The sequence below is a fragment of the Echinops telfairi genome, unplaced genomic scaffold (genome assembly GCF_000313985.2).
Source record: "Echinops telfairi isolate 266 unplaced genomic scaffold, ASM31398v2 ScPeMD7_7469;HRSCAF=8507_1, whole genome shotgun sequence".
NCBI classification, from domain to species: Eukaryota; Metazoa; Chordata; class Mammalia; order Afrosoricida; family Tenrecidae; genus Echinops; species Echinops telfairi.
Genome location: NW_022111373.1, coordinates 61,855,622 through 61,863,353, shown reverse-complemented (window position 1 = coordinate 61,863,353; position 7,732 = coordinate 61,855,622). Strand labels below are relative to the sequence as shown.

At 35.1% G+C, this 7,732-nt stretch overlaps 1 pseudogene; it reads right to left on the bottom strand.

Moving 5' to 3' along the window:
- Nucleotides 1–1,850: 1,850 nt before the first annotated feature.
- Nucleotides 1,851–2,439, bottom strand: LOC101664229 (annotated as a pseudogene).
- Between the last annotated feature and the right edge of the window lie 5,293 nt (nucleotides 2,440–7,732).

The following is a 7,732-nucleotide window of genomic DNA, read 5'->3' as shown; positions in this document are numbered from 1 at the left end:
CCTGTTGAAAGGGAACCCTTGATCTTGCTCTAGGGATTTGTTACACTTTAAGAACATCAGGCCAGTTTGGTCATATCTTCTGAATTTCTATGAAAGCAAGAGCTTTTGGTTTTCTTGGGGAATCATGTAAGTGTAAATATTGACAACTGATTTTAATTTTTAAACATGGCATACAAAATAAAATAACTGGGCATATGGAGTACCAATGTCACCAGATTTATTTTTTATAGATTTTTTAGCCATCTCTGTATATCCATTCACCTACAGTCCAATGAGTGACACAAGTTAACAAACTTTTCACTTTATGAAACTTAGATTGGCGTTCTTTGGGATCTTTCAGAATGATTTTTCTATCATCGTTGTGCCCCAGTTGGTGGGGGGTGGGGTAGGAGAATGAATTATGACCCTGAAAATTTTAAGTGTGTAATTGGTTCATTTAACTCCATCTCAGAAAAGTTGTTTTATTTTCTCTGTAATAGATTATGCTGGCTTTCCATTGAGCCTAGTTAACAGAATAAGCTACTTTTACCCTTTTCAGACACAGGGTAAGATATCTGAGTTTACCATGGCCTAGGGCAGTTGTAATTTGGCTTATAAATATTTTAAAGTTTTTAGAAATACCCCAGAGTTGTACAAGGGCCAGATATTAAGAGATTCAAACCAGGAATAGTGAAGGAAACTCTCTAATGACAGCAGGAATTTTACAAAGAATGGCATTAATGATACCCATCTTCATTTTGCCAGTTACATTGAGGGGTGTGTGTAGGTGTGTGAGTTGGATTTTCTTTGAAAATAGAAATATCATTCTGAAGGAAGCTTTACCTTTCTTAAAACTAAAGCTTGACCAATGCAACTTATATAAGCAAAAATTAGTCGTGGCTAAAAATGTGTCCAGGTTTTAATTTGAAACTAGAAATCTTGACATTAAAAAAAACAAGTTTACCAATATAAAAATACATTGTCAAACTGTTGGTTGTTTTTTCAATCTTTTTTTTTCATGGATTTCAATGAATATACTTCCATTCAAAACAAAATCTAAGGATAATAATTAGCATCACCATAAGTGATATAAGCACAGTTTCTTAAAAGTTGATATTTTGAATTAAACTGCATGGAAAAATGCTCTTTAGAGAAAGATCTGGGGATAAAATAATTATATCCACCAATTAAACAAAAAAAACCCAAAAACTTTTGGAGATGGTGAGACTTAATGAAAGTCAACACTTTACTGATCAGTCTTTTTTTTTCCACTGAAGGTAAAAAGTTTATTTTTCAGGCACATCATTTATACTGCACATTTTGAAATTGAGAAACGTCAGAAAGCAAAAGTGGTATCCCTCCCCCCATCCTAGAAATAAATAAGGGATGACATCTCTTCTTCAATCTCGACACATAGACGTTTAGCACCAGCATCCAAAATGAACAGCTAAGGGGAAAAAGCATTTACTATATATCTCAGAATTCTTTAGTTGGGGTTCTTCCCCGTGTGAGATTAATATTTCTTCTTTCAATTTATATTCCCAAAACAGTAAAAACCAGGGGAAAAAATAACCCTAGTGGCTGCTGAAACTGGGGAGGTAGCTCTCTTATCTTCTGTGCAGGGGTCCTAGGATCTGTGTGCGGGAAATATTGCTGACATTTTTTTTTTGCTGTTGTTTGTTTCTTAAACAAACAAACAAGCAAACATTCTAAAGTCCGAATCTTAGTTCTTCGTCCAACATTATTGGTTGGATGTTTCTTTGGTGTTGCTAAGGTCGTGGGATTTTGTTTTGTTTTGCTGTATTTTCTGATGGTCATTCTTTCTTTAGGTCACCTGCAGATGGTAGAGGGGCCTGGGGAGCCAGGGGGTGTTACTCAGCCCTGCGCTGCTCGTTGGCTGGAGCAGGGTTCTCACTTGGGACATCACCTGCCTTGGCCTCTTTGCCATCTTGTGAAGGAGCATTGGGAGGACAGGGGTGGCGTCCGTAGTTGTACGGAAGCGACTGGTTTGGACCTTTGATTGCTTGTTGATTCTCTTTATCTTCGGCCTTTCCAACAGCCGGAGGAGGTGGAGGGTGAAGAGGTCCCCCACGGTACCCTGGCGGTAAATTGGATTTCGATGAACCCTGCCCTGAAGTCGTGCTCTCTTCGGGACCCCATCCTTCGTCTCCCCAATCTCTCCAGCATTAGGGGAGGTCCACGGCGTTTGCAGTGGTGGCCATGTCTGTACCGGCTCCCTTCTGCGGGAACTCCGCCCGGGCCGGTCTCATTGGCTGCTTCTGCACCCTTCTCTCCTGCAATCTCGTCGAAGCCCCCAGTTTCTCCGTCTCCTACGCTGCGCAGATGTGTCCGTGAATTATCCTTCTAGATGGCAGTCTGGTGAGCAAGCACATCTTCGGTGTCATTTGGATTTATAAATTCATATCCATTTCTGACGTTGAACCATTTGACAGGGCCAAGGATTTAGAAGTACTTAATTTGGGATTATTTAAATAGAAACTAAGAGTTTACTAGTCTACATCTTAGAAAATATGTTGAAAAATAAAAAGTAACTGATTATCTGTTAAATTTTTGTTTTATGTGAAACAGACATCTGTGAAGATAGGCATTAATAAATGAAATGAAGGAAGCAATAAGCAGTAATGGAAACGTATGCATTCTAAAATTTTACCGATCTTATTCTCAATATTTAGTGTTTGATATAATTTAGGAATCCTTGTATTAATTAATCACATTCCCATATATGTCAATTATGAAACATAGGAAAATGGAATTTCAATAAGCATTAATTAGAATAACAATATATTTTCTATCTATATCATTTATTGAAATATATGTATGTATACAAATATTCATTTACAAGGATTATGCTCACAGAAAGTCAATGAGTAATTTGAAAAGAAAGAAAATGATTTTTTGGCACAGAAACTGTAATTAGACAACCATATGAAACTACAAAGAATCTCTGTTAGAAAAGCAATGTCTCGGAACGGCATCCAGTCTTTAGAGTATTGATGATCAACGTAGCAATCTGTGCATAGAGGCTTATGTTGCTTTAAAGCACTTTTATTTCCTAAGAGTACCTGAAAGCTTCCTACATTACCCAAAGAGGCTAGTGTCATTGAAGAAGGAGCACGTGAGAATTCATAGGAAAAAAATTAAAATCATCAACCCTCTTTAGTCAATAGAAACTGCCGTGGAGAATGCGGTCTTCTAATTTCAAAGTTTAGAAAGCACGTCGCAGAAAATAAAGAGACAACCCAAAGTCAAAATAAAACAAAAACCTTCCAGATACATTCCAACCTTTTTAACTCCTTATTAATGAACTAGGAAGAGGAGAATATCCTTGACAATGTAAACTATTTTGTGCTAGACAAGTAGAGCAGCATTTGTAAATTATGAATCATGTCAATATCTGTAATTGTTCCTCACATACGTGTGTGAGGAGTCACAGTTTTTCATGTTTAGGATACTATACATAGCATGCATTTCAGAGAATATTATATTTGGGTTCCAAAATGGAAAATCCTTGGAAATGAAAATGTTGTGTTCCAGGATCTTCTTGACCAAAAGATTCACAGTATCTAAAATATGTAAAATAACTCCAACTTAAAGAAACATATCCATATTAATAATAAGCATATTGACCTATTATTGTGAATTTTCCATTGATTCTTACCTTCCAATAAGCTCTTGGCACTAAAGACCCTCTACCGGAAATTTTACAAAAAGTCCACACAAGGCCATGGTTTATTAGTGCTTGGACTTATGTTTTTATTGTTATAGTTTCTTTCTTTATGATTCTAATTCTTAAGGGATCCACTCATATAAGTTTTTTCAGGACAAAGCTGACAAGCATAAGTGACAGTATCTTTTGGCATTAAGATCATTATAGACCATTACATAGTAGGAACAGCCCATAGTCCTAAAGTAATATGATTAAATGAAACACTTTAAAACTGTAATTCACTGAGGCTTTTAAATATTTTATTATGTTTTCTTCGTTTCTTCAGAGCGATGAATTTTAAGATTTCTCTATGTCACTATTCTCTATTTTAAATTTTTAAAATTAAAAAAAAATTTTGCTGTACACAGTACTTCTGGGCTATGGCAACCAATCCCCTTGGGCTTTCTTTTGCTTTAATTTGCATAAACACAGGCATCGTATGAATATTCAGTGAGTGGCTTTGCATTAAGTAAGTGCCCTTAATCAGCTTTTCAGTTCAGTTTATTGGTTGCACGCACAGTCAGTTATTTCATCCAGAAAATCTGAAGACCCTACAAACTAACCAGGTAAGGATTGCAATTCCTTGATGCATTTAATGAAAGAATATTATCATTTGATTACATAGGTTCTGGAGAATGCTAAAAGCATGGTGGATATTTTTTCTTCTTCTCCCTGTGTTTTTTCTTCCCTTGGTGGTCAGGTGGGTGCATGATTCTATAATTTGCATAAACATCAGCTCTATGAATAATTCATCAGGGTTATTTTAAACACTAGGCTTCTACTTTGGATGGCACTAAAGTACTGCCATTTGATTGGCTGAATGCTGTTTTCATCACCAGCAGAATTCCTATAACATGAAAGCCCCTAAAGGAGTTGAATTGAATATACAGTATTTGTTTTTTGAAAAATGTCTTATCTTTTCAAAGCAAATTGGGCTGCTCCTCTCCCTCCCTGCCATTAGAGCTTCTAGCTTTTTTCCATTATAAATACATCACACACTCAAATGTGGCTACTGTTTGTAGACTTGACCGGTGTCTGCGGTTTCTGGAGAATGGGGTAGCAGCTGTATCCATCTGAACTTGCATAAACATGAGCGACAAGTAAATAAGAACCCGTCACTTGCATGTGGGCTTCAGGACAGCTCCATTGCTGGGATGCACTTGTTTTTCTTTCTCAGAATCCTCTCTCTGAATAGATAACTTAGAGGCTGTTTCCTCTATTTTTAAGTGCAATGGACAATTAAGGTACTATGCATGCATGGAATAAGCTTATATGATCTGAAAAATTATTTCTTGTTGAATACATTGTTTATTGTTTCTTCTCAGGCCATCTGCAGATTTTAAATTCAGGGCATTCTTTGCAATACAGCACTGACAAGAGAAGTGTTAATCAAGAATGATCAGAGTAATTAATTTAGATATTAGGATGTAATTCACTCCCATAATTTATGAAAAAATAAATGGTGCTTTTCTCTAAGCCTGTGGAGAGAGGACTATGGAGGTTAAAGCCATCCTTTGTTAATCACTTGAACATTACCCATTTGTATTTCTTGTCTCAGAATTCTCACTGACAAGATTTTCATTGTAAACACTGGTGATCCCGAAGCATCGCAGACATGCAGGATTGGAGAATGGTGTAAATTGAATGTAATCTTTGGCACATTCCATTTTTGTTTTCTGACTCCATAGGGGAATGTAGCACAAATAAGATGCAGAACAATTACTGGTATGAAAGGTATATTAAGTGATATGTGTAATCAGTTCTTCTGGGTAATCAACTACAAAATACTCCATGTTTACTTTAATTCCTATGCATTGTATGAACAAAACTAGAAAAGACATCTTTAAAAATGCATAGAGAGCTGAATATTTCTCAGGTCTTAATAGTTTCTCCATATAAAAATGTTCACATGTCCTTTAAATCAGTACAGCACTGTTATACTCTTCATTGACCTAGCAAATAATATGATGCAAATGCATCCATTTCATAATATGTTGAAACTAAATAAAAATAAAACCCTTTTCATTTTTGTTCCTAGCTCTCTATGCAACTAAGATAGAGTTGAAGCTAATTCCTTTTTTCCTTTCTTGAATTGTTTGTAGGTGGGTGAGGGTCCCTTTTTCTTTACTATATCTTTGGAATGAATGTACTAAATAAATATTTCAGAGACAATATTACTTCACAAACACATTAGGCATATTATATTGTCTGTTGCTAAAACCCTTTATAATGAGAAATGAGATAAAACTATTTAAAATGAAAGGAATTTGCAAATGTCTTTCATATTCCAAGTGCTCATTTAGGCAATTGCATTTTACATGTAATTATAAATCGTAATTTCAACTTCACATCTGCAGTGTGTTATGTTTAATTAAATCTTGCAGAATTCAATATGGACACTGTTTATTTGATTATCGACCATTAAATGTTTACAGCTATAATAAACATCAAGTAATCTTTACCATACTATATAAAAATTACAGCTTTGAAACCATTTAGACAAAGATGTTCATTATACTGAATATTTTTCACATGAAGCAGTTATACTTGTACATTTCAATATTTATTTCATATTTATTTTTTTCAAAAATAAATAATTTCTAAACAATAAGTTAATCTTTAAGCAATCATTTCTTAATAAAGTACTATCTACTGATAAATCTTGTGAGCACATGTCCATAATTCTAATTTAGGACTGTATAATTCTACATTCAAACATCATTTGGAAGATTTAAAAAAACAGCATTTTGATGGAATTATTGTGAAATGTCTAATTCAACGTGATAAACTAATTTTTTGCCATTTGTGTGACTTGTGGCAATCATTGAACTTTTTAAAGGAAAAATATACTATGGGAGTCAGAAAGTGTAGAGTGAAGAAATGAGCAAAGATTTTACCTTACTTTTTATTAAATAGATTCTCCCTGAAAGAGTAGGTTGGACTCATTTTGTATTGTATATATTCTATTTAAATAAAAACATGTTGGTTAAATTTGGGGTGGGGACCCAAAATATAAATAGAATTAGCATTATAAGCATTACATTCCTAAGGAGGGAAAACAATTTTTTTCATTGTAAATATGGTCCTATGTCATGTGATGTTTTTTAGATTCTTAGATATTCTAAAAAGAGAAACATTTAGATATACTATATTGTATTGCCGTTTTGCATCTAATCATCCAGCATTTGGTGAATAAAAATTAAATACCCTGATATTTCATTGATAAATAATTCCATCCTCATTTTAATTTCTCTGATTACATTGCCAAAAAATGTTTGTGGGGTGATTTAGGCAGGGCTTTATACTCCCATGAAGAATTAGAGTCGCAGAAATTCACAAGAACACTTCTATTCTGCCGATAGGGTCTCTATAGGGTTCTGGAGGGCTTTTAAATATAGCATATCCGCTGGCAGTCAAGGCAAATAGCAACCAATCAAGACTTGGACTGAGATGGAATAAAACCTCTGTCTGAATTTTGTAATGATCAATACGTGACTGTTGTGTATTCTCAAACGAAGATGCTCTCAACTGGTTTACACAAACTTGAACATTTGTCTGTATGATTTTTACAAGTGAGCAGCACCTTAGGGAAGAGAGGTATGAATGACCTCTGTAAATTTAGCAAATTCATGGTTCTGACATCTCTCAAGAATTCATAACCAAGTGGGTGGAAGCGGTTTTATGACTTGAGCTCCCACACACAGATCCCCCTACCTGGTATCACACAGCTCACAGGAACAAAATGCTTTGTATTTGCAAATCTTGTTGGAACTGTGTTCATTTTCTCAGACACATAGTAGTTGCATCATGATGTTACAAATGAAATCGACAGCCATCAGTCCATTGTGGCTTGTGAGTTTCTGGTACTCTAACTCTTCAAAAGCAGAAAGAAATCCCCATCTCCCTCTCATGGAGTGGCAGGTGGTTTTGAATAGCTGACCCTACTGTTAGCAGCCAAACGCTTAACTACTATGATACCAGGGCTCCTCTTGAATCAACAGAAGCATATTAAGACAATTTTTATTT